The following is a 9,195-nucleotide window of genomic DNA, read 5'->3' on the forward strand; positions in this document are numbered from 1 at the left end:
GCGGGAGGCAGGTGTGCTCTTGTCCATGGGGTCACGAAGCCTCTGCTTAAAGACCTCCAAAGAAGGAGACTCCACCACACTTCTTGGCAACAAATTCCACTGTCGAACAGCTCTTACTGTCCGGAAGTTATTCCTAATGTTTAGGTGGAATCTTCTTTCTTGTAGTTTGAATCCATTGCTCCGTGTCTGCTTCTCTGGGGCAGCAGGGACCACCAGCAGTGTCAGGGCCAGAGACTTCCAGCGGCATCTTGACCCCACTCCCTGCCACCAGACCTGTCTGCCTCCACCCTCTGCCTCTCTTGGGGGGGCATAGAAAACCCACTGCCCATTGGGGGTGCCTGCCCACAAGCAGGACCGAGTACAAGACCAATACCATCCCCTCCTGTGGTTTCCACCAACTGGCATTCAGAAGCATTGCTGCGCAGAGCATAGCCATCCTGGCTAGTAGAATCATAGAATCATACAGTTGGAAGAGACCACAAGGGCCATCCAGTCCAACCCCCTGCCAAGCAGGAAACACCACCAAAGCATTCTTGACATACCGTATGCCTGTCAAGCCTCTGCTTAAAGACCTCCAGAGAAGGAGACTCCACCCCACTCCTTGGTAGCTAATTCCACTGCCGAACAGCTCTTACTGTCAGGAAGTTCTTCCTAATGTTTAGGTGGAATCTTCTTTCTTGAAGTTTGAATCCATTGCTCCGTGTCCGCTTCTCTGGAGCAGCAGAAAACAATCTTTCTCCCTCCTCCATATGACATCCTTTCATATATTTGAACATGGCTATCAATAGTAGCCATTGATAGCTCTATTCTTCACCATGAGTTTGTTTAATCCCCCTTTAAAGCCATCAAGGTTGGTGGACCCCCTTCTTCCCACGAGAAAAGAAAGCTCTGAAAGCTCCGTATGCTAACTCTGCACTGTGTGAAGGACTTTCTGGCTGGCTGTCCCGAGAGGAGGCTGCTCAAGGGGCCCCTTGGGGCCTGGCACTGCTGCAGGCTGGTGGCCTCATCTCCTGGCCCCATGGGCCCGAAGCCTCCACCTCACAACTGCCTTTTCTTTCCAGACTACTGCCTTCTTGCCCTCTGTTTTGGCACTGTCCTGCTAAGTTGCCCATGAACCTCCCCACGGGCTTGGGGTTCTGCTGCCCGCCTCTGAAATGTCCCTCAGACCTTTGCCTCAGAGTTTCCCCCAAAGCTGATTCCCCCCAACCTTTTGGGTAGCCTTCCTCCAAAGCCTGTACCCCAGAAGCCAGCTGCTCCCACTGGGCAGCCCCTGCACCCAGTGCCGGATTTACGTACAAGATAAACAAGCTGTAGCTTAGGAGCCCACTCTCCTGGGGGCCCCCAAAAAAATTAAAGGAAAAAAATGGATGTACATTTCCAAAGTATAGGATAAAAAACCAAATGAAATAGATTATGAGTCTTTGTAAATTGTGTTTCTAAAGGAACTTGTGTTATTGCCAAATGCCAATGTGTTTGCATTATTAAGTTTGTTACGAATAAAAAAATCATTTTAAGTAATTATTTCACTATTAATATACTTCTTAATTGTATTTCAGTTCAACAATTACTTGGATAAAATACATATTTTGTGATGTGCAAATGGCTTGAGTTACAGGTAGGTAGCCGTGTTGGTCTGAGTCGAAGCAAAATAAAAAAATTCCTTCAGTAGCACCTTAAAGACCAACTAAGTTTATATTTTGGTATGAGCTTTCGTGTGCATGCACACTTCTTCAGATATCTGAAGAAGTGTGCATGCACACGAAAGCTCATACCAAAATATAAACTTAGTTGGTCTTTAAGGTGCTACTGAAGGAATTTTTTCAAATGGCTTGAGATACCTATTAAGTCCATCAATTACCATATAGCATATATTCAACAACAACAAAAGTGACATTTGTTTGTTGACCAAGGACAGCTGGACATAGAAAGGGCCCCATTACCTTCAATAGCTTAGGACCTCATCCAGCCTACCGTAAATCCAGCCCTGCCTGTGCCACAAAGCCCCCTTCCCAAAGAGAGACTCAGGACCGCCCCTCCCAAAGAGAGTCCTTACCTTCAGGCTGGGGAGGCAGCTGCTCTTGTGTGTGTCTAAGGGCTGAGAAGGAGACCCGTCTTATATTCCCTGTCCTGCAGGGAGGAGGTGAATGAGTGGGCAAGGGAAATCTCCCCAAACCACAGAGCTGAGGAGGAGGAAGAGGTAACCCACCACCGCCCACCTCTGGGCGCTTGCAGAGAGGATCAGCCCACCCCCCACCCACAGGAACTGCCACATCTACAGCCACACCCCAAGCAAGCCCTGGCCCTCAATGGAGCTGGGGGTGTGGGGGGCTCAGGGGCTGCCCATCCGCTGCAGTGCCAGACCTTTGTGCCCTCAATGGTCTTCACTTGCACAACACACACAGTGCTCAGAGATCTGTCCTGGTTGCCCATTGACTACCTGGCCAAGTTCAAGGTGTGATTGTTCGTAAATAAAGCCCTTAACCACATGGGACCAGTTTCCCTATGAGATGGCCTTGCCCCACACAGGTGCCCACTCAATTGTTTTGATGAGCTGAACTGGCGCTGCTGCAGGTGCCACATCTGTAATAACTCGGTTGTTCAGTGCGGCGGCACTTAAACTTTGGAACTCCCTGCTGCTCTTTTCAGTGCCTGCGAAAAACATTCCTGTTTTGCAACGGCAAGAACTCTGATTGCATCTTATTGGAAGAACAAAGAGATACCTAACATCGAGGAATGGCAGGAGAAATTGTTTGGATATTTAGACTTGGATAATCTGACAAATTCAATTAGAGGGCATTCGAATAAGAAATTCCAGCTTAATTGGGACAAATTCAGTGAATACATGAAAAGACAGTGCCCCACGGTAAAGTCCTGGGTTTATTTTTAGATCTCGTATTGAATAGCTTAGACTTAATTTAAGTTGAGAAAGTTGATAGATGTTGAATTTCTACATATAAGATATTTAAGGGTATATATTAGTTGATATATGGGGAAGCAGTAATGTAATATAGTATCCAATGAACCTGAGAGAGAGATGAGGGGAAGTCAATTAGGAGGGGAGGAGATTAAGGGAAATCATTAAAGGAGATTATAGGTGGAGCATACTTGGAATACTATGACTATAAGAATCTCTGTCTGTATTTTCTTCATCTTTTTTTTTCTTTCTTCTTTTTTTCTTTTTTGTCTGTTTTGCTTTTACTCGTAATTCTTTCAGAGTCACGAGTGTTACAATCTGAGTTGGATTTCAGTTGAATGTATGAATTTAATTTTCAATTTATATTTTTATTGTTAATATTGTTAATTTTAGATCTCTTATCTATTATGATTTTGCATTTTTTTCATTATTATTTCAAGTGTGCGTGTGAGTTTATTTGTATGTTCATTTTAATTTGAATCTCAATAAAGTTTATTTTTAAATTAAAAAAACAACAACATTCCTGTTTTGAGAAGCCTGTCTAGACGCTTAGAAAGCAAGTGAATTTTAATCTGTTTTAGCATTTTATTTTTTGTTTGTTTTAAAAAGTGTGGTGCTTTCTCCTCAATTTTATTATTTTATCTTTTTGTAAACCACTTTGAGGTTGTTGTTGTTGTCTTTTCAATCTAGCAGTGTATCATAGTAGTAGTAGTAGTATTTATAATAATAACTTGTTACTTATGCTCTGCCCATCTGGCCAGGCCTCCCCAGCCAATCTGGGCAGCTCCTAACATACCGTCATATTAAAAACATGATAAAACATCAAACGTTAAAAATTTCCCTAAACAGGGCTGCCTTCAGATGTCTTCTAAAAGTCAGGTAGTTGTTTATTTCCTTGACATCTGGTGGGAGGGCGTTCCACAGGGCGGGCGCCACCACCGAGAAGGCCCTCTGCCTGGTTCCCCCTAACCTCACTTCTCGCAGGGAGGCCCTCAGCGCTGGTCCTCAGTGTATAAATTTTATGAAATTAAATGAATAAATAAGGACCCCTGCCCGAGTCACTCTCCTCCTTCCTCTGAGCCTTTGCCGGAACAGTGAGTGTGTTGGGGGCGGAGCTTATCTCTCCACTTAGTGGCATGTTTCACGGCTGGGTGGGTGGGCGATCCCCAGCTCAGCCCCCACCGGGGTCAAAGGGATGCTGGATTCACTCCTTCTTTCATCAGGTGCCAAACAGCCATGAGATGCTCGGAGTCTCTTGGGCAATGACTCCCCCCCAAGCACCAGGCCAAGGCCCCATGGCTGAAGAAGGAAGAGGAAGACCAGCTACAAGGTGGCGGCGGGGGGCTATGTGAAGCTGGACTGGTAACAGCTCCTTGCGCAGAACATCCACACATGAAGGATGTTCATATTCCTTAACCATAATGTGGTGGGAATGCAATATGGTTAAGGAATATTGGCAGAGGATCACGAGGGTCATGTCTGGATTATTCCAAATAAACATAGAAATTAATAGGGACTTGTTGTTTTCGGGAATATTGGGAAATAACAAAGTAAAAAGTAATAATCAAGAGTTGTATAAAATCATGATTTTAGCCGGAATGGCAGTTATTGCTTTAGGATGGAAAGAAAAAGCTAAATGGAATATGGGAAAATGGAACAATTATGTTTTTGAATATGTTCAATCAGAAATATTTGCACAGATAGCAACAGAGGATAGATGGGGAAATAAATGTCAAAAAATCACAAACAAGTGGGCGTTTTATAGGAATTGGGTAGAAAGGGGAGAAGCCAACCCGAATATACAAGAATGAATGAACAGACTGTGTACATGGATAAAGATATGAAGAAGGAAGGTCCGATCAGGGGGAGGGTGGGAAGGGAGGGGGGAGGAGTGGGGGGGAAATAGACAAACTGTAAAGATACGTGGAATGAATTTATGCTTTTGTTATGTAATCCCAGCAAAGTAAATAAAAAATGTAAAAACAAAACAAAAAACAAGAACCCCACCTATGGTTGGGAGTTTGTTAAAAGGGAGATATTAAAAGCACAACTTCAGGCAATACCAATGAGACGGAAACATGGAAGGTGCCTAAAGAAGCCAGGCTGGCTATCTAAAGAACTTTTGACTGAGTTAAGATTTAAAAGGGATATGTACAAAAAATGGAAAAGGGGGGAAATCTCCAGAGAGGAATTCAAACATATAGCCAGCACGTGTAGAGACAAAGTCAGAAAAGCTAAAGCACAGAATGAACTCAGGCTCGCTAGAGAGGTTAAAAGCAACAAAAAGGGCTTTTATGGGTATGTCCGTAGCAAAAGGAAAAACAAGGAAACAGTGGGGTCACTCAGAGGAGAAGATGGTGAAATGCAAACAGGGGACAGAGAAAGGGCAGAACTCCTCAATGCCTTCTTTGCCTCAGTCTTCTCCAAGAAAGAAAACAACGCCCGACCTGAAGAATATGGAGCAGATGATTCAGCAGGGGAAACACAGCCCAGAATAAGTAAGGAGGTAGTACAAGAATGCTTGGCTAGTTTAGATGTATTCAAGTCTCCAGGGCCAGATGAACTACATCCAAGAGTATTAAAAGAACTGGCAGAGGTGATTTCAGAACCACTGGCAATAATCTTTGAAAATTCCTGGAGAACAGGCGAAGTTCCAGCAGACTGGAGGAGGGCAAATGTTGTCCCTATTTTCAAAAAGGGGAAAAGAGAGGACCCAAACAATTACCGCCCAGTCAGCCTGACATCAATACCAGGAAAGAAACTCTGTGATCACTAAAAGTCAGCATGGGTTCCTGAAAAATAAGTCATGTCAGACTAATCTGATCTCATTTTTTGACAGAATTACAAGCCTGGTAGATGAAGGGAACGCTGTGGATGTAGCCTATCTTGATTTCAGCAAGGCCTTTGACAAGGTGCCCCATGATATTCTTGTAAAGAAGCTGGTAAAATGTGGGCTAGACAATGCTACCATTCAGTGGATTTGTAACTGGCTTACTGACCAAACCCAAAGGGTGCTCATCAATAGCTCCTCCTCATCCTGGAGAGTAGTGACTAGTGGGGTGCCACAGGGTTCTGTCTTGGGCCCAGTCTTATTCAACATCTTTATCAATGACTTGGATGATGGGCTTGAGGGCATCCTGAGCAAGTTTGCAGATGACACCAAATTGGGAGGGGTGGCTAATACCCCAGAGGACAGGATCACACTTCAGAATGACCTTAACAGATTAGACAACTGGGCCAAAGCAAACAAGATGAATTTTAACAAGGAGAAATGTAAAGTACTACACTTGGGCAAAAAAAATGAAAGGCACAAATACAGGATGGGAGACACCTGGCTTGAGAGCAGTACATGTGAAAAGGATCTAGGAGTCTTGGTAGACCACAAACTTGACATGAGTCAGCAGTGTGATGCAGCAGCTAAAAAAGCCAATGCAATTCTGGGCTGCATCAACAGGAGTATAGCATCTAGATCAGGGGAAGTAATAGTACCACTGTATTCTGCTCTGGTCAGACCTCACCTGGAGTACTGTGTCCAGTTCTGGGCACCACAGTTCAAGAAGGATACTGATAAGCTGGAATGTGTCCAGAAGAGGGCAACCAAAATGGTCAAAGGCCTGGAAACGATGCCTTATGAGGAACGGCTTAGGGAGCTGGGTATGTTTAGCCTGGAGAAGAGAAGGTTAAGGGGTGATATGATAACCATGTTCAAATATATAAAAGGATGTCATATAGAGGAGGGAGAAAGATTGTTTTCTGCTGCTCCAGACAAGCGGACACGGAGCAACGGATTCAAACTACAAGAAAGAAAATTCCACCTAAACATTAGGAAGAACTTCCTGACAGTAAGAGCTGTTCGGCAGTGGAATTTGCTGCCAAGGAGTGTGGTGGAGTCTCCTTCTTTGGAGGTCTTTAAGCAGAGGCTTGACAGCCATCTGTCAGGAATGCTTTGATGGTGTTTCCTGCTTGGCAGGGGGTTGGACTGGATGGCCCTTGTGGTCTCTTCCAACTCTATGATTCTATGATTCTATGGTTCCACACAACTTGTTGCACATGACTTAATGATGTGAACTGACCCTCATTTAGCCTCTTGAGTATGTATAATATATTGCAGAATTGCTTTTTATAACAAAAAAAAACATGAAGGTGGTTTAAAGGTCAGTTCAGGGAGCGTGACTACTGGCTGGGATGGCTACACCCTCAGGGTCAGAAGCAGCACATGCTGCGGAATAAATGTGCCTAGAAGCCACAGGAGGGGAGGGGCCTTGGGTGCTGGAATCCTGCTTCTGGCTTTCACAGAAAGGCATCTGCATGGCCACTGTGAGAAAAGAATGACCTGATCCTGCAGGCTCTGTTTATTTATTATTTACCAGATTTCCAAAGCCTCCGGGCCGCCCTCTTACAATATTACAGTTTACAATATTAAAACACATACTGCATTAACACACAAAACCAGCCCAGTTTAAAAAGCTACAAATCTGCTTAATGAGCCGAAGGCCTGGGAGGAGAGGCATGCTTTTGCCTGGCACTTAAATAAATGTAAGGAAGGTGCCGGGTGAGCCTCCCTGGGGAGCGCAGCACACAAGTGGGGAGCCACCACAGAGAAGGCCTGCTCTCTTATGTTCTTGGAGAGAAGGGAAGGGGCTTAGGGCAGAGGAAGACGGGGAGAACCCCCCCCCCCCAGCTCAAGTCTTGTCCCCATTCTACTCAGCCGGGCAGAATCAGGCTACCCACACTGCAGCCATGACTTTTAAATAAGTAAGGGGCTCTCTATAGTGCCCCCCCCTGTATGGTCCTTGTCATTCTTTGTGTTTGCACAGTACAATAGGAGCACAATCCAACAGGATTGGAAAGCCGTTTTCGTCAAAGAAAACAGCTGGGAGGGGAAGTTTTACCGGTGAGGAGGGAGGGTCAGCTGCCCCCCAACATGCCTGACACAGCAGGGGCCAGATTGCAGCCCCCCCCAAGGGCCCCAGGCCCAGCAATGCTGCTGCTGCGTGTGGCCTGAACTCACTGGGTGACCTTGGGCCAGCTGCTGTCTTCTCTCAGCCTAACCTACCTCACAGGGTTGTTGTGGGGGTTGCAGGAGGAAGGGGAGAGCCATGTAGAGCCACCTTGACTTCCTTGGAGGAAAAGGTGGGTTAGAAACGCCACAAACGAACAATCAGGTCGGCATCCTCCCCCCTCCCCGCGCTGGGAGTTCCTATGAGCCATTGGGGGGGGGGTCCCCTGCTCTCTCTCTCTCACGCCCCGCTGGGCTTTGCCTTCTGCCAGAAGAGGAAGCTGCGGCCATGAGCTCAGCGGGGAGGAGAATTCCCTTTGCGGCAGCGCCCTCTTGGCTGGGGCTGCACCGGGTGGAATCTTCTTTCTTGAAGTTTGAATCCATTGCTCCGTGTCCGCTTCTCTGGAGCAGCAGAAAACAACCTTTCTCCCTCCTCTATATGACATCCTTTTATATATTTGAACATGGCTATCATATCACCCCTTAACCTTCTCTTCTCCAGGCTAAACATACCCAGCTCCCTAAGTTTCCTTCTTGCACACAGGACAAGAACGGGATTCTGGAAAACAGGGTCCCTCCTAACGAACGACACCATCAGCAGCTGTCCCCGCACTGCCAACATTTTATTATGTTATGTTTTATGTTATGTTACGTTACGTTACGGTTACAGGTAGGTAGCCGTGTTGGTCTGCCGTAGTCAAAACAAAATAAAAAAAATTCCTTCCAGTAGCACCTTAAAAGGTAAAGGGACCCCTGACCATTAGGTCCAGTCATGACCGACTCTGGGGGTGCAGCGCTCATCTCGCATTATTGGCCGAGGGAGCCGGCGTATAGCTTCCAGGTCATGTGGCCAGCAGGGATTCGAACCACCGATCTTCTGATCAGCAAGCCCTAGGCTCTGTGGTTTAACCCACAGCGCCACCTGCGTCCCATTTGCACTCAAAAGTTCTGCACTTTCCTAATTTTTGGTGACTGCTCTCCAAGCAGCCAGCCAAGTAAATATTTTGCTCTTGGGTCACCACTTTCTCGTACTCTTACTTATTAATGAAGTAACAGGTTGCCCCACTTACCAACCTAGCAGCTGTATTCTGCACCAGCTGCAGCCTCTGGACTGCCTTCAAGGGCAGCCCTACATAGACGGCTTTGCAGTAGTCCAGACAGCAGGTCACCAGCACATGGACAACTGAGACCAGGCAATTCCAATCCAGAAATGATTGTAGCTGACAAATAAGTTGGGCATAAGCACCCCAACAATGGAGACTGTCGTGAAAAGTTGGAATCC

This window comes from Zootoca vivipara, chromosome Z1 (assembly GCF_965207765.1).
Source record: "Zootoca vivipara chromosome Z1, rZooViv2.hap1.1, whole genome shotgun sequence".
In the NCBI taxonomy this organism is placed as follows: Eukaryota; Metazoa; Chordata; class Lepidosauria; order Squamata; family Lacertidae; genus Zootoca; species Zootoca vivipara.